The sequence below is a fragment of the Myodes glareolus genome, chromosome 27 (assembly GCF_982192425.1).
Source record: "Myodes glareolus chromosome 27, mMyoGla1.1, whole genome shotgun sequence".
Classification (NCBI taxonomy): Eukaryota; Metazoa; Chordata; class Mammalia; order Rodentia; family Cricetidae; genus Myodes; species Myodes glareolus.
In genome coordinates, this window is record NC_142052.1 from 34,690,714 (window position 1) to 34,716,735 (window position 26,022).

Below are 26,022 nucleotides of genomic sequence, written 5' to 3' on the forward strand. Positions count from 1 at the left end.
GTAGCTGCTCATAGTTGCCCAGGGGATTCTTCCGGAGTGTCGCCCAATTAAAATCCGTCGTAGCTCACTGTCTGTCCCCTCCCCAGACCCTCAGCAAACACCATTCCAGTCCCTGTCTCTATGGACGGGGCTACTTCAGATTACCTCAGTTAAACGGGGTCAAACCTTTGTGTCTATTTTGTGAGTAGCTAATTTCACTTAGCATGTTAGCTTCATGCATGTTACATGTGTGTCAGCATTTCCTCCTTGCTAAGGGTGAGTGTTATTCCATGGCATGTGTTCTGCCATTTTTTGTTTATCTTTTCATTTTTTTTATTTCTATCTTTGGTGGCTGTATGCAAAGCTGTTATGAACAACAAATTCCCAAATATTGGATAATAGTTTCGATATGCAGTAATGTATATTTCATTTGCAGTAATGTAGAGACAAATCACTAATCACAGTTGAAGGTATAGAGGGTTATTTAATACTTGATCACAGCAGCAAAAATTAAAAGGCTATGCTGAGCTGGGGGAAGCAGAAACAGCTTTTTCTGAAAACAAAGCTCATGATCCCTGAGTATTTTGTGAGCATTTCTGATAATTTATGTACATCTATTCCTAGAATTATGCTTTTATAGGTGTCGAATAATCACCACTATCAAAAATTATTCTAAATGTGTCCTTAAAATAGTGTAGTAAGGGCTGGGCAGATGGTGGCTCAGTGGATACAGGTCTAAATATGAAAATCTGAATGTGGGTCCCCGGCACTACACGCGAGCCAGGCATGGCAGCTTGTATATCCTTGATCTCAGGGCTGGAGTGAGTGAAACAAGATAGACCATGGAGGTTGACCAGATAGCCTAGCCAAACACAGTTGAGCTTTAACTTCAGTCTCCTAGTTAGCTGCATCTTCCAACTGACAGCCCAGAGTTATCTGGGGGAGTCTCAACTGGGGGACTCAGATTGGCCTGGGGAATAGTTGTATGGATATTTTCTTTTCTTTTCTTTGTTTGTTTTTTTCAAGACAGGGTTTCACTGTGGCTTTAGAGCCTGTCCTGATACTAGCTCTTGTAGACAAGGCTGGCCTCGAACTCACAGAGATCCGCCTGCCTCTGCCTCCCAAGTGGTGTGGGATTACGTGCGCCGCCATTGCCCGGTGGATATTTTCTTAATTACTAACTGATGTAAGGTGCCCCAGTCCAGTGCGGGCGGTAGCATCGCTCAGCAGATAAGCCTGAGCTATGTCAGCCGAGCAGATGCTAGAGAAAGCAGTCAGCAGCTTTCCTTCATGGCTTTTGCTCGAATCACTGCCCTGACTCCCTTCAGTAATTTGTCTGCAACCTGTAAGATGAAATAAACCCATTTCCTCCTCAGATTGCTTTGAGTTGTAGGGTTTATCACAGCAACAGTAACTGTGTTAGGACATTGCCTCAGAAAAATACTATGGAGAGCGTATTAGTCAAGGCTCTCTAGAGGAACAGAGCTACAGGAATGAAAAACACGTATATATAAAGGGAATTTATTAGAATGGCTGACAGGCAGTGGTCCAGCTAGTCTAACAGTATCTGTTTCCCAGTGGAGAGCCCAAGAATCCAATAGTTGTCTGGTCCATGAGTCTGGATGTTTCAGTTGTCTTCAGTTTACCCTGGAATCCCAAAGGAGTAGGTTCAAGATAAAGGACTGCCTCAGCAGAGGGCAGATGACTGATGTTTCGCAACAGATGACCTTGCCAGCGGGAGTGAGGGCAAGCAGGCAAACTGTTTCCTTCTTCCAAGTCCTTTTACATAGGCTGCCAACAGAAGGCATGGCCCAGATTTGGGGTGGGTCTCCCCCCCCACCAACGATCCAATCAAGAGTTCCTCACAGGTGTGCCCAGTTGCTTGTGTTGTAGTTACTTCCAGATGTAGTTGAGTTGCCACCAAGATGAGCCATTGCAGGGAGCAACAGCAGCAGACACCATGATGTTGGCCTCCAGTTCCCACATAAGCAAGCACCTGGACATACTAAATGTATGCACACATACACACAACCCCTATACACAAATCATCTAATAAATATTATCTAGAGTTGTAGGCAGAAGTTTCTGTCAAGCCACTCTCAAGTAACCACACAAAGGCTTAGTATTAATTATAAATGCTCGGCCAATAGCTCAGGCTTATTACTAACTAACTCTTACATTTAAACTAATCTGTATTTCTTATCTATGCTTTGCCACCTGGCTTATGGCTTGTTACCTCATTTTGTACACATCTTGCTTTCTCTATGTTAGACCTGAGACTCCTTTCTTTGTCCTTCTTCCTTATAGGAGTCTCAGTTTGGCTCTCCTGCCTAACCTTATCCTGTTCCACTATTGTCCAGGCAACTTCTTAATTAAAACAATCACAGCAACATATGTTCACATAGCGTAAAGGAATATTCCATACGGAGCATCTTTTTCTCATACAAAATTTGGGAACCTCTCTGCCATATCAAAATCAAGTCACTATCCCCTGACCTGGGCATAAATTGCTCTTTGGCAACTCCTCTGCAACCAACAGACATGGTTTATAGTTTTGTCTAGAGAACGTTGCTGTCTTAGACAATCACATCTGCAACAGAGCATTTAAGAATTGAATCTAACACAGAGAAATGTGCATTGCCCTTGGTGAAGGTAAATACTAGTTCATAAACTTTTTGGTTTGGTGAAAACCCAGCCAGGTCTTGAATGTGTGTACTGGATTAAATTGTGAAGAGGACAGACTGTCTTCTTCGAGATGAGTAGGGAGGAAGTGCCTCATCCTCACACAGCCTGAATTACTGAACCCTGACAATGTGAGAGTGAAAAGGGGGCGCGCAGAGAGGTGGGCGGAGGTGGGGTAAGGTGTACTGTGAATGGCGAAACCACAGACCGCTGAACAGGGAAGTGGAGCTATCGCGTATAGATACATAAGGAGGCAGGCTTAGTATATAAAGTTGACCCGGGAAACAGGCTCAGTTAATCTTGGTAGGAGCAGACTCTGCAGGGACGTAGGATCTTTAGGATGTAAACATGGTGGAGGAGGAAAGCTGTGGTGGGCGTTTTCTGCATACGCTGTCAACATTCTCACCGGGACCCAAAGAAGGCTTTGCCGTTCCGAGGGGGCTGAAGCATTGAGGTCCCTAACGTGGACGCCTCTGCACATCAGCAGGAATCCTTGCTAATTTTGGGATCACACTAACAGGAGTACAGAGCCATAGACTGAGAAGGTCCCAGAACAAGAGACAAAGAAAGGAAAGAAGCCCAAAAGAAGTCGTCTCCTAGCAACCTGAGGGTACTCAGCCAATCAGCTGCTTCCTCCCAGCACTGCTTGCCCGTTGTTAGTCATCTCCGTACCTCAGTGTCTGGGTTCTCATCTGCAATGCTGACTGCTCAAACGGAAGCGCTTTGTTCACTAATAAGCCCAATTAGCACGCAGGAACAACAGAGCAATGCTGTTTTGTCTATCCTGTTTCCTACATTACAACCATCAATTGATCCCTCTTACCATGCAATCCTACCTAGGTACGTAGTCACTAAGTGATTTAAGATCTCATAGAAACATCGACAGCATAACTCTTAGTGCTATTGTGATTCCAAAGGCCATCGGGGACCCAAAGAAGCCTCGATAAAACTCTACTCCTCTTTGTACCGTGGTACCGGAGAAACTGCAGCCAAACAAGCTGTATTCACTACGGCACGAGGTGTGCGGTACCGTGTGTGTCTTAGGTACCGTGGTGGTGGGAAAGAAAATGGTCCCCCAAAGGGAGTGGCACTATTAGGAGGTGTGACTTTGTCGGAGTAGGTAGAGCCTGTTGAAGGGAGTGTGTCCCTGTGGAGGGAGGCTTGGAGGTCTCCTGTGCTTAAGATACTGACCGCTTCCTGGTCCTGCAAGTCAAGATATAGGATGCTCAGATCTGTTTCTAGCACCGTGTCTGCCTCCACGCCACCATGGAGTACCAGGAGGATAATGGACTGAGCCTTTGCAAATGTAAGCCACCCAATGGAATGTTTTCCTTCTAAGAGTGGCCATGGTCATGGTGCCTTCCACAGTGAGAGAAACCCTAACGAAAACAGGAGCCAAGCGATACAACCTCTTTGGACTCCAGTCTCTTCATCCACTAATAGGACCAGTACCATCTGTCAGAAAACACACACACCACACACACACACACACACACACCACACACACACACACACACAACACACACACCACACACACACACCACACACACACACAACACACACACACACCACACACACACACCACACACACACCACACACACACCACACACACACACACAACACACACACACCACACACAACACACACAACACACACACAACACACACACACAACACACACACAACACACACACACACACCACACACACACACACCACACACACACACACCACACACACACCACACACACACACACACACACACACACACACACAACACATGGAGCATGTGCACTTCCAATGCAGTAAAACTGGGGCCTGGAGCCTTAGCTCAGTGGTTAAAAAGCACAGGTTGCTCTTCCAGAGGACATGGGTTCAATTCCCAGCATCTATAAGGTGGCTCACAACCATCTGTAACTTTAGCTCCAGGGGATCTGGTGCCCTCTTCTGATGCGATATACAGACATTCATTTAGGTAAAATACCCACACACATAAAATTTTTTTTAAAAAAAAAAACCAATAACAGGCATTTATGTTTTCGGTTCATGTTTAAAGTCCCCAGCTGGAAAACCAGGGGATGAGGCTTATCTGAGCACCCGTTCTAGACAAATTATTAATAGGCATAATTATTTTATTGTGTCACATAACATTAACAGCTACTTTTATTTAGCTATGGCTTCACAGGGCTGAGCTTGGACCCTGATTCTTCTGCTCCCATCTTCTGAGTGCCAGAGTTACAGAAGCAGGTCCCAACGCTCAACGTTAGCAGCTAACACGCTGAACTATATTTCAAAAGCCGGTAGATATGTTATTTAAAATCATAGGCAAAATTGCAAGACATTGGTCGCTGTGGTAAATTGCTGCTTTTGTTTTTAAAGCTTAGCTAGATGCTTGTGTTTAACAAATTAATTAGCTTTTCAGTATTCTTTTCTTTTTTTCTTTCTTTTCTAAAAGATATTTATTTATTTATTATGTATACAATATTCTGTCTGTGTGTATGCCTGTAGGCCAGAAGAGGGCACCAGACCTCATTAGAGATGGTTGTGAGCCACCATGTGGTTGCCGGGAATTGAACTCAGGACCTTTGAAAGAGCAGGCAATGCTCTTAACCACTGAGCCATCTCTCCAGCCCTCTTTTTTTTTTTTTTAACTGAAGTTGCCTATAATGCCACTACTCCTGCCCCTTCTCGGTCATTTCTTCCTTTTGACCTTCTCTGTTCTTACTTGTGGAGACGTGGCTCCCCTTTCCGGAAGCTCTTTGTGGTCTCTGTCCAGCTTTCTCCTGGTGATACTCACCTCGCTGGGGTGGATGACCACATGGAGTTAGCCTTTTCTCAACACGCTCACTCAGTGTAGCTGACGTATTTCTTCCAGTACCCTTGGACCATTTTGCCAACCTGCTGGCCTTTGTAAGGTCCTCCAACAACCTAAATTTCATCATCCTTTGGACTGGGCAGCGATCGAACACTATACTTCCATCTCAGCTCTGAACGGGACGGCACGATCTTCTGAATTTGAGAAGGTGTATAGGACCCAGGACAGTTTGGTGTGCACCTGCCTAGACAGGCACTGTAGAGACCAACAGGAAGGTAGGCCTGAGTCTCATTTTACCCTAAGGCAGTACCTGGTTCCAAGAAAGACCACAGACTGAGACCACCCATGCACCACCCAGGAACAGACCGTCCAAAGGAAATTCCTAATGTTCCGATTATTGTAGGTAGGATCCCCTGTTGTCCCTTAGCCTAGCACACACCCATCTCCTTTTGACCAGGGCACCCCAAGACAAATGTCATTCAATTGGGGTCTTGAATCTTACAAATCCCTCTGCCATTATAAAAAAAATAACACCCCAACTGTGCTCAGGGCTCCCTGATTATGCCAATATTTTGGACATGTGGAGTAAGAATAAAGGGGCTTTACTTTTACATACGGTACTCGTCTCCATGTTGGTTTGCAGGGGGACTCCACGGATCAGGGCGTAACCGAGCACTGGAAGGCAGTTTGAGCTTCTTGCTTCAGTCAGAAGTCACAAAGAGATGGACTGAACCTCATTTGGGTGGCCGTGGTCCAACAACAACTCCAAAGGGATACACAATGTCTAGTTCTGCAAGTTGATGAGAGACCAATATACACTTTGTTTGTTTCTTTGTTTTTGGAGACAGGCTTTCTCTGTGTAACAGCTCTGACTGTCCCGGAACTTGCTTTGTAGACCAGGCTGGCCTCAAATTCAGAGAGATTCACCTGCCTCTGCCTCAGGGGACTAAAGTGCTGGGATTAAAGGCATGAGCCCCCACCGCCTGCCAGTATTCACTTTTTAATACATCTTCCATCCAGCCCTTTCGCTTGTCATTCTCTTTCCCAGCCACCAGCTCCCCCCTTATCACATCTTTATCTCTTGTTCTAGCTAGTAACCAAGGGCTCCACATCCATCCGTAGGAGCCTGGCAGTCATTAGCATGAGTGTGATAGAAGGAGTGGGCCATGGCCTGCAGCCAGGCTAGCTTAACCCCTGAAATAACCACACAGAAATTGTATTAGTTAAATTACTGCCTGGCCCATTCTATCTAGCTTCTTCTTGGCCAACTCTCACATCTTGATCTAACCCATTTCCATTAATGTGTATCGCCACTTGACTGTGGCTTATCAGCATGAGTCTAACCAGCGTCTGTCTCGGGCAGGAGAGTTATGGCATCTGCCTGACTCTGCTCTTCTTCCCAGAATTCTGTTCTGTCTTCCCCGCCTACCTGAGCTCCACCCTATCAACTAGGCCAAGGCAGTTTCTTTAATAACCAATGAAAGCAACACAGATACAGAAGGACCTCTTACACCACATGAGGTGCTGTGTGTGTGTGTGTGTGTGTTTGTGTGTGTGTGCACGCATGTGCAAACGTGTGTGCTTGTGCACATTAACATCATCATTCGGTTTATTTCTCAATCACTTCTCTAGTTTTGGAAACATGGTTTCTCACTGAAACTGGAGTTCACTCACTCAGATAGATCGACTGGCCGACAAGCCTCCAAGATCTCTTCCTGGGTGCCAGTCTGTGACTCCAGCATTAGGGTTACAGATGCAGACAACCACGCCAGCCTTCTTACCTGGGCTATGGGAATCTGAACTCAGGTACTTGTTCTTGCACAAGAACGTTACCACCAGGCTGGAGAGATGGCTCAGTGGTTAAGAGCTTTGCCTGATCTTCCAAAGGTCCGGAGTTCAATGCCCAGCAACCACATGGTGGCTCACAACCATGTATAATGAGGTCTGGTGCCTTCTTCTGGCCTGCAGGCATACACGCAGAAAGAATATTGTATGGATAATAAATAAATAAATGAATCTTAAAAAAAAAAAAGAACGTTACCACCTGAACCACTTCCTTAATCCCCTTGTTCAGATTTTTCATACACTTGTACATTGTCAGTCTTCAGCATGGACTTCAGACTCCATTGTTACAGCTTGTGTTACACACACCACACCCGCCCCCCGAGAGATCTGTAGGTGCCAATGGAAAGGACTTCCGAAAGGCACCTTCGGCATCTGTCATGGCTTCTACAGGTCTCTGAAGTGCCATGATGATGGAAGTATAAACATCGCTGCACCTAAGACGGTGCAGTGGGTCTCCTGTCCAGAGGATGTCCAAGCTGAAGTCTCAGTCACGCTTGTGATCAGTATGCATTAGCATTCATTGCAGGTAGCGGAAATGCCCAAGCAGCTATACAAGACTGAAGCAGTTTCTCGCAGAAGCGGAGTGGTATAGTCCAGAGCAGAAGGGGTGGCCCTGCCCCAATATCTTTATGGATTCACGCTTCTTTTACCCCTCACCCCCACACTAGGGCCCCCTTTCTCACAGATAGGGGTCTGCATTTCCCACAAGCAGGTGAAAGGAAAGATAACACAGGGTGATTTGTCATTGGCTATAACCAAGTCACTTAACCAAGTCAATAACAAAGATAGTTTCATTTCTGAGCAACCAAAACCCAAGACTCTCGCCATATAGAAGACTGGAAACAGGTATAGGAGGGTGGCTACTACTCTATCTCTCGGGAACCTGAGCTGCCCAGCTTTGGCCTCAGCCTGACACCCCATCACACATCCATGTTACCATGGAGATGTCATGATCCTCACAGTCAGAAGCCAATCCTCAGCCACACCCAGTCACTAACTTACAGGATGTGTCCACTTTGTCCTCCAAAGAATTAAAAGTGCCACAAACACAGCCATCCGTCAAGACAGTAAGCAGACAGACAGACTTCCTCCAGCAAGAACAAAAGGGGACAGACAAATGCCAGCTCAGTTACGCCTCTCCTACAATGCCAAGAAATCTCGGAGATTCTTGGCCTCTGGTCCTCTTGTGTCAAACTATACTTCCGAGGTGTACATCCCCTGCTCAAAAGGCAGATAAACTGCCGTCAGTCTCTGGCTAAGGGACCTTGCTGAGTCATCCCATTTAAGGAGCCTGGCTGCTTAACCCAACTCACTGCAGCTGGTCCATGTCTGCATCCTGTACCCACAACCAGAGCAAGCTACCCTAAGCATCTTTAAACAGAGCACCTCTCTCCTACCCCACCACCTCTCCCAAAGCACTGCATGGAAGGAAGGAATAAACTCCAGACATGCAGACCTGCCTCCAACAAACATTTTTAACATTTGTTTCTTGTCACCAGTTTTGTCTACATATATTTTCTATGACTTCTAAATATAAGAAAGAAAGAGGGGAGGGACGGAAGGAGGGAGGAAGGGAGGGAGAGAGGAAGAAGAAGAAGAAGAAGAAGAAGAAGAAGAAGAAGAAGAAGGAGAAGGAGAAGGAGAAGGAGAAGGAGAAGGAGAAGGAGGAGAAGGAGAAGGAAAAGGAGAGAGAGAGAGAGAGAGAGAGAGAGAGAGAGAGAGAGAGAGAGAGAAGAGTGTAGCCTTTCCCATTCGTTGTTAATAGTACCGCTGGAGTCTGGCTTGACAGGGTGAAAAACATTCCCATAAAGGAAACCTAAGCTACAGCAGGTATTTTCCTAGGTGGACTCAAAGCCTGGCACGAAACAAAGAGCTTTGAAGACAGTCTCGCGAAGTACCTTGCTCTCTCTCTCCCTCCCTCTCTCTCTCTCTCTCTCTCTCTCTCTCTCTCTCTCTCTCTCTTCCTCGCTCCTCTTTCTCTTCTTTTGTGTGTCCCCTCCTTCCTTCTTTCTTTTTAAAAACATCATCGCTTTTGTTCGTAACGTGTGGTACTGCCCTAGCTTTGCATAGTCAAGACAGAGTCAAATAACAATGGCTGTAGGCTTTTGTGCACAATCCAGAGTTCAGCCCCAGCCCCAGAGCTGGGTGAGGGGGCTGGCTCTTCTGTCTGGGTTTGACCAAGGCAGATCCACCCCGCAGATGACGATAAGATGGTGGCAGTGTGGTCCCTTCCCACAGAAAGCCTAGGCAAACAGTCCTTCGGAGCCTTTGGCTCAGGCATCCTAGATCCTATCGCTCCGTTGGCTTAGTTACTAAAGGCAACAAGTTAAAAATCAACATCAAGTAATAGCTTGGTCCTAAGATGGCTGAAACAGAATGTTCGTTGTTTTTAAACACACACACACACACACACACACACACACGTACACGCATGCTCGTCGGAATCTTTTTGTCTTTTTCTTTGGAGGAGCACAGGATTTGCTAGCCTACCTTCAAATTTAGATGGCTTCCTTATTTATATATTTTGTTTGTTTGAGACGGGGTTTCTCTGTGTAACAGCCCTGACCATCCTGGAACTAGTTCTGTAGACCAGGTTGGCCTCGAACTCACAGAGATCCACCTGCCTCTGCTTCCCAAGGGCTGGGATTCAAGACGTGCACCACCACCGCTCGGCTTTCAAATTTAATTTTAAAATGTTCCCTGTGAGATAAAATCCCGGTGGCCTGCCTCTGCGCCATCAGCACTCTAAAGATTTTGTTGGTTTGCTTCTTCGGGCTAGGGCTCAGCTCGCTAGAATTCTGGTTCTACTAAAAGTCCCGTGATGCTAAATGACGTCTTTCTTTTTCTAGACTGTGTTGGCAATGCCCATCCTAAACACGCTATGCGTTAGATGAGTTTTCATCACTAAGATGATGTAACCATGAGTTTACATCTTTACGTTTACATCATTCCTTTTTCGTGTTTTCATTTTTACCGAGAAGCCAGCGCTCTGGCCTGTCTCAGACCCGTGCAGGCTTCCCGAGTTTCCTCACCCAGTTCTCAATGCTTGGTCACCGCTCTGTGACTGCTATGTTGAAGTTCTCCGAAAGTTTGTCTTCAGACACCTTTATGTTAGGCTGACCAGGCCATATTCATGATGGAGGGTTATGTTCTCTTGAGATGATTTCAAACACTTTTCTTGTTACCGTCTGCCATGATGAAAAGCCAAGGCATAGCGCCCCCGCTGGTGAGAGTGTGACATTGCACCGCATCAGACCACAGAAGTAAATTAATGGCCTGGACCCCTGGGCTCTGAAACGCATTCAAACCGCAAACACATCCAAATCCACCGACCAAGAGTTGTGTAAGGATGCCCTGAGGCGTGCCAGCCATTCTCTGAAGGAGTCACCGTTTGCTGCCATCTAGTGACCTTGCGAAGTGTAAGAGACATTCGCCCTATATCCAGAGATTGCCTGTGTTGTAACAGAACAAGCAGGCTTTGATCATTGGATGCTCAACAGAATCAGAAGGCCCCGTGCGGTTCGTGTACCTCCCATCTCGGGGGTGGGGGTGGGGGGAGGTTATTCAGTGTTTTCCTGCCCTTTGAACGCGGAACAAGAGCATTCTCTTGGATTTAACTTAGGAAATTATACTTGGACTGTCTCTTTTCTGTACCCGCACAAGATAGGAGAGCTGTTCGGTATCCCTGTGTGTGTCACCTTCTAGCTGTCAGCTGACAGGGTCACAGCAGCCCCGATTCCAGCATTCCAGCAGACGCAAAGCAAGCACTTGACACGGGCATATTTAGGACAAAGTATTACCGCCAGCCCTCAGGAACCGGAGCTTGCTTGGGATGCGTGAAGGTGGCAATGGCGGTCTAGGAAAGACAGAGAAGGAGGTTACCCTCCTACAGCTGGAATAATTTGTTTTATTTCCCTGTATCAGCGAATCACTGATGATTTTTCTTTTTTGGCCAGGTGGTATGGAAAGAGTGGGGGGGTCACCCAGGTCCTTTTCTTACCTGTGATTGCTCACTGGTAAGCCCCGATGCAGAGGGAAGTGGTAGAATGAGCGGATATTAAGAAGTGAAATCAAAACCGTTGGGTTAGTGTTCTGCACTGGTTACGGTGTTCTAGCACCCATGAGGTACATAACATGAGCCATGAAAAATGAATTAAGGCGAGGTAGTGCATACTATCTTTAATCCCAGCACTTGGGAGCCAGAAGTAGGCGGATCTCGCCTGGTTTACATAGAAAGACCCTGTCTCAAAAGAAAAAAAAAATGAGGGATTTTGATGGTTTCACGCGTGAGTTAAACACTCACAACTTCATTGAAAACTGGTGTTAACTCAATATAAAGATGAGTGGTTAATAATTGCATATTCTTTCCCCAAAATGAGGTTAAATAGCAGCAGCAGCAGCAGCAGCAAACCTTAATGAACGACTAACATCTGTACTTCAATGACACCTGTCCCTGCTTTTGAAGTTACCCCACCCCCGTTTTACCTCGTGCTGCCGACACGCAGGCATTCATTTAGCTCTGAGAGTCATTTTCCCCTTCTGAGCTTACTGGATGTTGTCATATACGTGCTAGTCTGGCCCGAACCCAACCAGGGGAGCTTGGGTTTACTTCTACTGAAAATTCTTCTCAGTTATTTGAATACGGAGATGATGGTTTCAGCATTTGCTGCAAACCTCACACTGCTCACCAGGGGGCGCCAGCCTCTTTGTAGGAGTAGATACTGCTTCAAGACAAATCATGGCGACGTCTCTGCTAACCCCTTTCAGCTGGATACTTTGTAATCACTTCCTGGTGTTTTAAAGAAGCACCTTTCTTGGTTAAGAACTCACAACTTTCACGGTTTGAAAACATTCAGTAGATGCTCCTTTAAGAGCCGGAAGCTAGGGGAAGAGAAAAAGGAAACCCCAACATAGAGATTTGACTACTGCTTCACACTGAAGTTCATTTGTAGAGTTTTTTCCTCCCCTACATAAGGGAATACAAATTTAAGTCACAGAGGGGACATTTGCAGGATGTATCTGACTAAGGACAGACGGATATGTACAAGCAACAAAGACCTTCCACAATAAAATCGCTTGGCCAAATAGTAGGCCAAGTGAAAAGGGCCTTAAGGTCCTTGTAAAAGAGAATATTTAAATGGCCAATAAGTATATGAAAGGGCAAAGTACACCAACCCCACAAAGAGATCATTCACCAGAGGGGCTAAAATTCAGTAACAGTGAGTACTAGGAGAACTCAGAAAAACTATCATCCCCCTACAGGTTGGTAACCTGCACCGCTGTCCACAGCATAGAAGAGGCAGAGGCAGAGGCAGAGGCAGAGGCAGAGAAATTGCTGTGAGTTCCAGGAGAGCCTGGGCTATAAAGTGAGTGCTGAGCCAGCCTGGCCACACAGCGAGAGCCTGTCTTACAGAACTATACATAAGTCAGATTAAATCTATTTATACTGATGGTGGACGTATATATTTGTGCAACTACTTTAGGAAATTGGGAGTTAGTAGTTAATAAAGCCGAATATATGCATATTCTATGATCTTCTTCTTAATCTATAGCAAAAATATAGACCAAAAGATGTGTGTGCCAGAGTACCCGCTGTGTCAATCTTCCTGCCCATAATGCGGATATTTTTAATTGTTAGATTAAATTGCACAGTAACCTTAGTGTCATGAGGAGCCTAGACTGCAAAACCAGAGCAGTGTTTGCAATTTCCTCCTTCCAGCTTGACGGCAAGGGTAAACTATTCCTTTTGTAAAACATGGCTGCATGTATTCACACTTAATGTATTTTACGCAAATTGTTTTATTTCAATTAAAATGTCATAATAAAGCTAGGCCAGGTGGCGTAGACCTGTCGTCTCGGCTTCTTGGGAGGCAGGGTGCAGGAAAACTGCAAGTTCAAAGCTAGCCTGGGCAAGTTAATGAGACTCTGTCTTAAAATAACATGGTAGAGGGGTGGGGAGAAACAGAGGCTATAACTCAGGGGCATAGTGCTCACCTGGCGTAGAGTCTACCCTCAGCCCTGCAAATTAAAAAAAAAAAGACATATGGTAACGGGTGTGCCTGAGGGGAATGCATGAGTACCTGAACCTGTCTCTGTAACTTTGGGTGTTTAGAAGTGGAAGTTTGGGGCGTTTATTGACAGCAGCAGAAAAGGAAGCTGATGTCACTAAGAGAAGATGGGAACTGAGAGCCTCTTTCCCCACATCCTTTATGAATCATTACACATTTACCTCCATGGCGAAGAAAGGCCAGCGTGGTGTCCCGTTCCATTGCTCTTCAGACGGAGTTGCATGCTTCTGGGACCTCTTGGTCATTGGTAAGTAGGGAGACCCACGTGTTCCTTGGATTGCACTATCTTATTGGCCAGAATAGATAAGAGTTTACATATTTTTATGGTAGACTCAATTGCACAAAGTTATAGAGAAGTAAGTTTGAAGTTCATTCCGAAAGCTGTTGGGTTATGGGAAGAATTGCGCATTCTCACCACATCAGTCCTGCAGCCATAGAGAAGGGGAGAGCCAGCCGGCCCTTCCTGGGCTCCGGCCACCACTGTTAGTGTTATAGTGACCAATCAGATTTTCTCTGCTGAGTTTCCTTTTTTCAGCTGGCAAAGTCCCAGTTGCCTGCAGGCCATGTCTACTTGGATGCCTAAATAAGCCCTAAAGGAAACACCTTCCTTCTCCTGTCCCTGCTCCGTCCCCCATTACCCTCCTCTCCTGTCCCTGTCCCCCCATTACCCTCCCTCCTGTCCCTGTCCCCCCATTACCCTCCTCCCCTACACCTGCCCCCCATTAACCTCCTCTCCTGTCTTTGCCCCCCCCCATTAGCCTCCTCTAGTATTTATAATTTTCTGGTTGGATGTTTTCTTTCCTAGGAAGGAAGGGCGCTCTGGAGCTTGATCCCCATCCTTGAGTTCTCTCCACTTCCCGTCTTCCACTAGACTCATCCTTCTAACACCCCAGGGGCCAGCTCTGACCACTCACGAGCATCAGAGCCTCCAGGATCCTCCCATAGTGGCTCAGGGAAATTTAAGTTTTGGGGCCAGGCTCCGGCTCTGTGGCTGCGGATATATGACCGCTGGTGGCCATGGCCCAGAGCCTTTGGCTGACGCAGCAGCCTCGGGAGCCGCTAATCACTGCCTTACTCAAAGCCCCTGCAGACTCTGCCAGCAGCCAGGCTTTGGTTTGGCGTTCCAGGCTCTCTTCCTGGTATTGCTACAAAAGGAGAAAGAAAGGGAACAGGGGCAGCCGTCAAACTCTCCTCTGCATCGGCTGTGAGACTTTGCTCTCTTCTCTGCCCTTTGCCAGGGTTCTTAGCCTTTCCTCTGAGTGTGCAGCACCTCAGAATTAAAGTCTTGGAAATAAATTGCATCTCTGTTCTCCGAGATGTCAGGTCCTCAGTTGGTGGCACCCATAACCCTTAAACTGCAATTTTTATCTCCCTAGTCCACGGACACAGTGAAAGTCAGGCTCCCTCTCGCCCATAATGTGAACTGAAAACCCCCAAGAGTAGTGAGGACTTCTTAAAACACTAAAACATCTGTTCATAGTGAAAACATCAAAAATTAACTCTAATGACTGTCGTAAGTGGGGGCTGCTTGTTCGTTTCCTGGCTGCTCAGACCCGAATAATCACACACAAACTATAGTTATTATAACTCTGTTTGGCCAATGACTCCGGTGTAATTCTAGCTAGCTCTTACATCTTGAATTAAATCAGTTCTTTTCATCTGTGTATCACCACGAGGCTGTGATCTACTGGTATGGTTCCAGTGGGCATCTTTCTCCTTTAGCAGCTACATGGCATCTCTTTGACTCCACCTACCCTCTCTATAACTCTCTGTTCAGATTTTCCGCCTGGCTTTATTCTGCCCTGCCATAGACTGAAGCAGCTTCTTTATTAACCAATGCTAATAAAGCCTATTCACAGCATACCGAGGGGAATCCCACATCATTTCCCCCTTTTTGTCTAAATAAAAAGGAATGTTTTAACTTTAACATAGTAAAATTACATAAAACAAAACAAGTATGAAGCAAGAATTACAATGACAATATTTGGTCCCTTTATATTTGGCAAATTAAGTAAAATACTCTATCATCTATCCTATCTTTGTGAGTCTAAAGTTTCATATATAATTTCTCTTTTATCATAACTATGGAAAACTATAATTATATGTCTTCAACTCTTCAAAGACCCTAGAATGATATAATATTACCTAAGTAAACAGGAAGTGCATTGTAAGCAACTTCCAAAGTTCTAGAATTGACAGAGACATCTTGCTGCCTGGACAGTCACCCAAAGTTCTTCTGTAATGTTAGGGCATCCATATTCAGCCTACAGGCAGACTTTTCCATGAAACAGGAAATTTGAAGATCTTGTCTGCCTAAATTGGCAGTTTGTCAGTCACTTTCTTCTGTGTCCTTCAGAATGTTTGGCAGTTTCTTTGGTGGAGCAGGAATCCTGAAGTACTGTCTCACATTCTTTTGGCAAGTTTAGCAGTTATTTTTCTGTGGGTCCTGCATGTCCAGTTCATGCAGAATACCATCAAGCAGTCCAGGCAAGAGCAGGTTCTTGCCCAAATGGCTATCCTTGTCACACTGAAGGCAAATTCCATAATGAGTTTCTTCAATGCCCATCAACCTCTCTGAAATAAGTCATGTTGCAAGAAGCAGACATGTCTCACTGTTGAAAAAAGTATAAGTTCTTAAAACATTTCAAATGCCATATTCTGTAAGTCTTTGAAGTGTTAAAGATTATCTCTCTAACTGAAATATATCTCTGGGTATCTATAAAACCTAACTAATATGACTACAGTTTGACTATTATATATGACTATCAATCTGTATTTCTTAATCATACATTACATTTTTAAATGAGCTGCACATTTAAAGAGCAAAAATACATATATACAGTATAACAAAATCAACCTTAAATATGTATCAATAGAACAAGATCCATATCAATGCAAAGTATTGAAATATATGTTGGGCACCAAAGAAACTCCACTTGGAGCTTGTTTTCTTCTTGACAAAACTGGCCTTTGGGCAAAGAACCACCACTGCCTCAGCCACTGACACAATGCATCGTGCCCAGACTGGACAAGCAGAATATAAGCAAAAAGACTGCCAAACCTTGCCAAGACACGGTAAGAACTGTTTTGAAAATTTTCTGCCTTTGAAAATGGTCTGTCAGATACTCTAGGCTTTTGCCAAAGTTGATTGCCCCGGTAATGCAAATGAAGCTTTGGGTGATTGTCTAGGTAGCCAATTGTCTCTGTCATTTCTTGCACCTTTTGAAAGTTGCTTGATCGCGCTTCCTGTTTACTCAAGTCATATTATTTCCCTTCTTAGGTCTTTGATGGGATTGAAGACTAGATAGCTGTAGTTACTTTTTTCTCATGACTTGGCCTAGCCATTTTTATGTAAGAGTAAGACTCCTTAGGATAGGATGACTATTGAAACATTTAGTATATGTTAGCTTGATGTTGTTCCTGCTGGTTGTAATTCTAATCCTATTACTTGATATTTGTTCTAATTGTGTATAGTTTTGTACTAGGCTTAGAATTCTCTTATTTAGACAAAACGGGGAGGTGCTGTGGGAACTCCTTCAGCTAAGAGCCTTTAAGATACTGACCCACTTTGGGCATCATCTCATGTACTATGAACATAAATATAAAGTGTGTGGGGGCCCCTTTTGGCTGCTGGATTTGGTTCTAGGTCCCTGTGCACACAGAAAATTGCAGATCGCTACTCTTTCTGTGAGTTTACCCCCTAATAAATAAACCTTTGTTATACTTCATTCTGGGCTAGTGTGGAACTCCTTTGTATGGCAACAGACCATCACAAGAATAAGTAAATTGTAGTCCACATATAGTGGCATATTCTATCATCATTACAAGGGAAGAATTGGATCCAAATGCATTGGCAGGAAAAGGTTCTCATGGTACACAGTATTGCTAAGTGAAAAAAGCAAGGAACAATTCAATTTAATTGATTTAAAAGATAAATATCTTTAAAAGTATATTTATGACTACCATGGTAAATATACCAACAGTTAGGATTACAAAGGTATCTTCATTTATGTAATCAATAATCTAAGCTGAAGAGATTTCTGGCAGTTAAGGATATATGTATACTGCCCTTGTAATGGACCTGAGTTTGGTTCCTAGAATCTACATTGGGTGACCTTCTTCATGACTACCTGTAACTCCATCTTCAGGGGATCTGATGCCCTCCTCTAGCCTCCAGAGACAACTGTACAAACATTCGTGTGTGTGTGTGTGTGTGTGTGTGTGTGTGTACATACATAATTAAAAGTATTAAACATTCAAAAAAGGAATTACTTTTATGGCTAGGGAATATAGTAACCTGAGAGTTGATAAACATTTCATTAAATGTAATAATATTTGGGCTACAAGTTTTACATATCCTCTGGATATGTTAGATAGGAGTAGAGACTTTGTCTATTTGATACACAGCTATGTTTTCGGCTCCTAGACCAGTGTGGTGGTTTGAATGAGAGTGTCCCCCAGCAGGTGCAGGCCTTTGAACACTTGATCTCCAGCTGGTGGTACTGCTTGAGGAGGTTAGGGGAGGTGTAGCTTTGCTGGAGGAAGTGCATCACTGGGGGGCATGCTTTGGAGGAAGTGCATCATTGGGGGGCATGCTTTAGAGGAAGTACATCACTGGGGGACAGATTTTGGAGGAAGTACATCACTGGGGGACAGACTTTGGAGGAAGTACATCACTGGGGGGGCATGCTTTGGAGGAAGTACATCACTGGGGGGCAGGTTTTGGAGGAAGTGCATCACTGGGGGGCATGCTTTGGAGGAAGTACATCACTGGGGGTGGGTTTTAGAGGAAGTACATTACTGGGGGCAGGCGTTAGAGGAAATGCATCACTGGGGGCAAACTTTAGAGCAAGTACATCACTGGGAGCAGGTTTTGGAGGAAATGTATCACTGGGGGGAGGTTTTGGAGAAAGTGCATCACTGGGGGGCAAGCTTTAGAGGAAGTACATCACTGGGGGGCAGGTTTTGGAGGAAGTACATCACTAGGGGGCAAGTTTTAGAGGAAGTACATCACTGGAGGGCAGGTTTTGGAGGAAGTGCATCACTGGGGGGAGGTTTTGGAGAAAGTGCATCACTGGGGGCAAGCTTTAGAGGAAGTACATCACTGGGGGCAGGTTTTAAAGGAAGTGCATCACGGAGGGGGCAGGCTTCAAGGGATCAAAGTTTCAAGGCCATTTTCAGTTCTCTCTCTCCTTTGTGTTTGCAGGGTAAGATGTGAGTTCTCAGCTTCTTGTTCTCCTACCATTCTCTGCCTGCTGCCTCACTTCCGTGCCACGATGGCCTCTTCTTCCCCAGGAACCATAAACCATAATAAATGCTTTCTTACCTTGGTCACGGCATTCCATCATAGCAGCAGAGACGTGACTGATACACACTATGTGAGTTATAAAACAGGTGCTTGATAAATTCTGTTTTGGTTGACTGACTGAGTAAGTCAATCAGTGACCAAATGACTCCTATCCCAAAGTGTTTGAGAGAAACATTAAGACCCAAATCTCTTTTCCATATCTAATTATCCCCCAAAGACTTACTACGTGTGAAATTATGGCAGAATATTTTAAAGAGGACTGTTTGAATGTGGCCAAGTACTTCTCTTCAAGTAGGTTTCTGAACTGCACCTGCAGAGTTGAGAGTATAAGTTCCTAGCTACCACAGCCAGTCCATCATGGCGGGTGTCACCATGCATGAGAATAGACCACAAGATATACAACGAAGCCCACTTTAAGAGTGGGGGAAGGGAAAGGAGGGGTGCGCAGACCTGTCTGGAAGAAACGTGTCTGAAGAGAGGAGTGGGGCGGGTGTGTCCGCTTTTAAAAGTAGTCCAGCACATGCATATAGGGGCTTACACAGCCACGCCATGCATGTGTATAGAATACACGGCCACGCTGTACATGCACATAGTTTGCATAGGGCGTAAGGCACTAGGATGACTCGGCATTTTGCCTGAATGCTGGTGGCGCATGCGTGGCTGTGGGACCCTGAAAATGCTAACACCTGGGATGACTAAGCATTCTGCCTGAATGCAGGCGGCCAGGGGATCCCGGATGTGATGCAGACACAGACGATAGCAAAGGCCATTTCTTCAGTGTCCCGTGACACCACTCTTTCAGAAAGGGATGCACCAACAGATATTACCTAAATAATTACTCAGTTATTGATATCGCATCATTTATTCATCGTCAATAATGAAAAGATAGCTTGGGATTTAACAGTGAAAGCTTTGTTTCTGCTTTATTTTTTTTCTCTAAAGCCCCACCCTGTAATGATCCTAAATTCAGTAGAGAGCTGTTTTTCAATCCTGCTGACTGAAGACAGAATAAAGATTTTTTCCCCCCATGTTTTCCATGTGCTACTCCATAGAAGCATATTAGCATCCCAGGCAGGTTTCAACAATGCTAACACAACAATCTATTTTTGCTGTTGAATTATAAATGCGCTTATCATATTTTAGGTACAAGTCATAGGCTGAATCTGCACTGAAAATCTTTTCTCCAATCTTGCCTCTTCGTTTTTGTAATATTTTGTTTTGAGAAGCAAAACTTTTTGCTTTTTTAATGGCCTGGTTTATTATTTTCTCCTATGTTCTATATTTTTACAATCTATTTAAGAAAATTTACCACACTGGGCATGGTGGTCCATGCCTTTGATCCCAGCATGTGAAAGGCAGGAGGCAGGTGGATCTCCATGCATTGTAGGCTAGCCTGGTCTACATAGTGAGTTCTAGGACAGCCAGAGCTATGGAGAGAGACCATCTCAACCAACAAATAAACAAAAAGAAAATGCATCAGATTAAAATGTTTTTCTACAAGTGGTTATATTGGGACTAACTTTGAGTGAAACACAGACGGTATCAGGTGGAATCAAATTTCACCTTTAAACGCGAGTGTCTATTACGTCAGCACCTATCTTGAGAAGTCTCTCCTTTCTCTTCAGAAGAGATCTGTGGATTAGATGATTGGTTCCTAGTGTGTAAATGTGGGAGGTACTGTGACCTTTAGGAGATGGGACCTAGGAGCTGGTGAGATGGCTCAGTGGTTAAGAACCCTGACTGCTCCTCCAGAGGACCCGGGTTCAATTCCCAGCACCCACATGGCGGCTCGCAGCTGTCTGTAGCTCCAGTTCAAGAGAATCTGACATCGTTATACCAATGCGCATGAAATAAAGTTAAATAAAGTTTAAAAAAAAGGAGAGAGATGGGACCTAATACAAGGTAATAGTCATTGAGAATGTTGTCTTCTGTAGGATGAACGCCACTCTTAGGGAAACCTAGTTAGTTCGCATGACTGCCGATTGCAATAGAAGACCAAGATCAGTTCCTACCCTGTTTCACTCCCTGTCTTCCCAGGTAATCTCTCCACACCCACTCTGTCATTGTGGGGTCTTCACCAGCACCATGCTGTTTACACTCCTAGCACTAAGATGGTGAGTTCAATGGCCTTCTTTTACATAAAGAACCCAGCTTCAAGCATTTCATTTTAGCAACAGATATTTGATTGAAGCAATGAGTTTTACTGAAAAATCAGCGGGTTATGCAGGTGTGGAGGTGAGTGTATTTTTAGACTCCCATTCCAGTCCACTGCACTCCATGGCTGTCTCTTTCAACACGGAGGTCAATGTTGAAGTCAAGTAGTCTCTGTCCTCTAACGCTGGTAAGTTTTCTTGGACAGTCTAGACTCTCAGTCGCTTCATGAGTTTTAAAATCAGTTTATCAACAACTACAACAAACTTGTTGAGACTCTGGTAAGTATCATGCTTAATCTAAGTAGGAGAGAAATGACATCGTAACAACATCTTAGAATTTTGACATCATAGGTCACTTCTATTTATATGGTTTTCATTAAATTTATATTGTTTTCATGTACATGCTCAAACCATAAATATTTCCTATTTTAATACAATATCAAGGGTGTTTATAAATTTTAATTTTCTGACAGTCACTGTCTATTATATAGATAAATGGAATTGATTTGTGTGTGTTCACGTGTATGTGACATGTATGTGACATGTATGTGGAGGCCAGTGGCCAACCCTGGGTGTCATTCCTTAGGTACTTTATATTTTTGTGAGACAGGATCTTACCTGGTCTGAAACCCATTATCTATGAGAGGGTGACTGGCCACCAGGTCCTGAGGATTCTTCCGTCTCTGCCTCGCTGATCCTAAAAATCACAGGTGTGCCAGGAACCCAGACTTTAAGAAGAGAAAGGTGTATTTTATGTTTTATGAGTATGAATGTTTCGCCTGCATAGATGTTCGTGCACAATGAGTGTGCCTGGTACCACGGAAGTAAGACGGGAGCTTCAGATGCCCAGGAATTGGGATTACGGATTATTGTAAACTACCATGTGGGTGCCGAGAATCAATTCCTGTTCCACTGAAGAGCAAGGACTTTAACTGCTGAGCCCTCTCTCCTGTCCCAAACCGGGCTTTCCTCATGAGTCTGCTGGGCAATTGAACTCGGATGTTAACATTTGAATGCCAATCCCTTTACTAAACGAGCCTCCCCGTGTGTCCCTGTGATTTATTCTTAAAGCCACTTTTGTACCTTAAAATAAATCCTCTCATTTATTGTTTTCATTAAGTATAGCAACTTTTATTACATTGCATAAGATCCACGTTAAAAAAAATGAAAAGGGTTGTTTTTATATTTCATTTAGAGTTTTAAGCATTGTGTTTTTTTGTTTTATTTTGATAGAAGGATTCTCTAGCACAGTGTTAAATAGTTATTGGTTCTTGTCAAATGTTTATTCTGCATCCATCGAGAAATACTGTGTTTCTTTCTTATTCTGTTAATGTAGTGAATTATGTTGACTTTCTCTGTCTTTTTCTTTCTTCTCTTGCCATGTATCTTTGTCTGGCCTGGAATTCAATGTATTGTTTAGGTTGTCCTCAAACTCTCAGTGACCCATCTGCCTCTGTCTCCTTACTGCTGGGATTTAAGGCACAGGTGCCATATCCTGTCCAGCCCAAACTCTTTTTTTTTTTAAAAAAAAAGATATTTATTTATTTATTTATTTATTCATTATGTATACAATATTCTGTCTGTGTGTATGTTTGCAAGCCAGAAGAGGGCACCAGACGTCATTACAGATGGTTGTGAGCCACCATGTGGTTGCCAGGAATTGAACTCAAGACCTTTGAAAGAACAGGCAATACTCTTAACCACTGAGCCATCTCTCCAGCCCCGCAACCCAAACTCTTATAGTTCTCTTATTTTTGTACCCCGACCGCTCAGATTGCAGGCATGTATATATATATATATACATACATACACACATATACATACATACATATATACATATACACATACACACACACACACACACACACACACACATACACACACACACACACACATATATATCCCTACCCAGCTGACTGTTCATGAGCCAAACTTGCATTTGCAGCACAAGCACAGTAGGCCATCGAGTGTTGTGCTTTTAGATGCATTGGTGAAGTGTATTTTCTTTAAAAATGGTTTATAATTTGTATCTATGCTGTGGATAGTGGCTTAAGATTTTCTTTACTTAGGATAGTTTCATTGGGGTTGGGAGTTGGGATAACGATGCTGGAAGCAAGATCTAAATTTGAAAGTGCCCCTCCTTCTTAAGTGTCAGGAAGTGGCATTATTTCATAGTTGAGTGTAGCAGAACTTGGCAGGGAGAGCGTGTGGGCTTGGTGTCCTGGGGAGCAAAGGTTTATGGGAATACAACCTCAGTGAGAAACACACCTGCTTTTATGATGTTCCGTGTTGTTACAGTAGCTTCCCCTTATGGTTTACATCTCTGAGAAAAATGTGCTCATTACACCTAGTTTGATAAATTTAGTTCCGCCAAATTATCCATGTACTTCTTAATGTTCTTCCAGAGGATCCACAGAGATATTCTCCTTTATTTCCATTGACAGTTTCTCTGTTTCCTGTCTAATCCAAGTAGAAGCTTGCCAGATTTATTAATCTTTTCAAAATACAGCCTGTAAGTGGATGTTTCTGTCTGTATGATCCTGCAACTGTTCAGTCCCAAAGAAACACACAGAGGCTTATATTAAGTATAAACTGTTTGGCCTATTAGCTCAGGCTTATTATTAACTAGCTCTTACAACTTAAATCAACCGCTAATTCTTATCTATGTTTAGCCACATGGTGGTACCTTTTCTCAGTGCAGCATTTTCATCTTGCTTCCCTGCATCTGGGACTGCAGACTGAGCCTTTCTTCTTCCCAGAATTCTCCTAGATTGGTTGCCCTGTCTATACTTCCTGCCTGGCTACTGGCCCATCAGTGTTTTATTAAACCAATATGAGTGAGAAATCTTCACAGGGCACAAGAACATTCTCCTACAGCAACAGCCTCTAACTTGATTGACTTGGCACAGATTAGGTGGTATCAAAAGCATAATCCATGCATTTTTAAAGGTGGTACCTTTTCTCAGTGCAGCATTTTCATCTTGCTTCCCTGCATCTGGGACTGCAGACTGAGCCTTTCTTCTTCCCAGAATTCTCCTAGATTGGTTGCCCTGTCTATACTTCCTGCCTGGCTACTGGCCCATCAGTGTTTTATTAAACCAATATGAGTGAGAAATCTTCACAGGGCACAAGAACATTCTCCTACAGCAACAGCCTCTAACTTGATTGACTTGGCACAGATTAGGTGGTATCAAAAGCATAATCCATGCATTTTTAAAGTTCAGATGGATTGAATTTAATTATTAAATTCAATAACTTGGACTAAAGAGAGGGTTCCATAGTTAAGAGCACTGGCTTCTCTTTCAGAGGACCCACATTTCATTCTGAACCCCCTCATGGCAGCTCACAACTGTCTGTAACTCCAGTCCCAGAGGACCTGGCTCCCTCTTCTGGTCTCTGCAGGCACCAGACCTGCATGTGGTGCATGCAGGCAAAAACATAAACTAAAAACTTTAAAACCGAAACAGCTTTTCTCTGTCAAAGGGCCTCTTTTAAGAGAATGAAAATGCGGGGTGCAACGTGGGAACAGTACTCCCAGCCACCTGAATGACTGAGGCAGGAGAATTGTGACTCTAAAGCCAACCTGAACAACACAGGCAACATGGAAGCATGGAGAAAGGCCATGAACTTCACGGGGCAGGGGCAAACCACATGGCTAGAAGAGGAATCACATCCAGAATGTCCAAACACCTCTCAGCAACAATAAAAACACAAACAACCAAGCTGGGCGATGGTGGAGCACATTTTTAATCCCAGCACTCAGGAAGCAGAGGCAGGTGGATCTCTGGGAGTTCAAGGCCAGCCTGGTCTACAAGAGCTACTTCCAGGACAGGCTCCAAAGCTACAGAGAAATCCTGTCTTGAAAAACCAAAATAGACAAACAAACAAACAACCACATAAGATGAATAAATATCTTAACGGACACATTACCAAAGAAATTTGTGTCCGATAACATATATGACAGATGTTCAGTGTTCTTAGTCCTTAGGGAAAACCAATTAAAGCCACAAGGACAAGCCACACTGCCCATTCAAAGTGCCAAAGTTGGAGCACAGTGTGTCGCAAACTCTGCCAAAGGTGGGAACCGGAACTGCCATAGGTTCCCGGAAGGATAAAAACACTACGGTCCTTCTGCCAGGTAGTGGTGGTGCACACCTTTAAAGCCAGCATTCAGGCGGTAGAGGCAGGTGGCTCTCTGTGAGTTAAAGGCCAGTGGTCTACAAAGTGAGTTCCAGGAGGGTTTAGAGAAAACCCGTCTGAAAAACACCAACACCAAAACCAAACCAAAGCAAACCAAAACAAAATCAACCAAGCAACCAAACAACAACAACAAAAATCCTACAGTCATGTGAAAGCGTTTCAGTGTTTCCCACAGAGTTAAACATAGATCACTACCTGTTCTCTTCTTCATCAGTGCGGTCATTAGGCGTCTATCCACGTGAATGGAAAACTTGTTTTTCCCAGTTGCAAATGTTTCCAGAAGTTTAAGCAATAGTGAAACACAGATGTCCTCTGTCAAATGAAGGCACGGAGAAATGGACTCTATTTACACCAAAGAATATTATTGACCAATAAAGAGGAATGAGTGCCGAGTCCTACAATATTATGGCATGTAATACATACAGCAATGCCAATAAATCATAAACGGGTAATGCTGAGTGAAGACAGTCACACCCGTTTTGCCTGAGCCCATGTATGTGTCTTTCTGGAAAAGGCAACCTACTGAAACCAAATGCCAGCAGTTGATTGCCAGGGGTGGGGATTGGCAAGTGATGCCTCCCTCAGAGAGAGTAGTCTGACAGCACCCTGTGAAAGGCAGCCTTTGACCAGCAGAGAAGCAGGAGGGGTGGGAGGAGTCCTCTTGTAAGATATAATCACGGGCAGGAGGGTGGAGCCCGAGTTTGCTTAGTCACCGACTAGAACACCTTCTCTTAATGCTGTTGTGTTGAGGATTGTTTCAACATGACACTGGAGAAGAGACACAAGCATCCAAAACGTCGTTGTGACGACAGTGGACACACCTGGGTCACAGAAGCTTAACCTGGGGATTGAGATTGAGACTGAAAACAGTAGGGTGCTTGAGGTGCCTATCCCTGATTGTGCACATCCAATTTGTGCCATGGCCTCCACTTACCAGTGAGAAGTAGTGTTTAGCTTGAATTAAGGGTCATGC

At 44.3% G+C, this 26,022-nt stretch overlaps 1 long non-coding RNA gene across 5 annotated transcripts; it reads right to left on the reverse strand.

Moving 5' to 3' along the window:
* Nucleotides 1–1,484: 1,484 nt before the first annotated feature.
* Nucleotides 1,485–25,583, reverse strand: LOC146889377 (uncharacterized). Of its 5 annotated transcripts, XR_015736804.1 has the most exons (5): nucleotides 25,245–25,583; nucleotides 21,468–21,577; nucleotides 13,550–13,674; nucleotides 12,009–12,201; nucleotides 1,485–11,176 (listed from the first exon to the last, which is right to left on the reverse strand). It is a non-coding gene; the product is annotated as an uncharacterized LOC146889377 (long non-coding RNA). The 5 variants fall into 5 exon arrangements; XR_015000064.2 differs by lacking the exon at nucleotides 21,468–21,577 and having other exon boundaries at nucleotides 25,245–25,575; XR_015736806.1 differs by lacking the exons at nucleotides 21,468–21,577; nucleotides 25,245–25,583 and having other exon boundaries at nucleotides 1,485–5,730; nucleotides 6,092–11,176; nucleotides 13,550–14,030.
* Nucleotides 25,584–26,022: the final 439 nt, after the last annotated feature.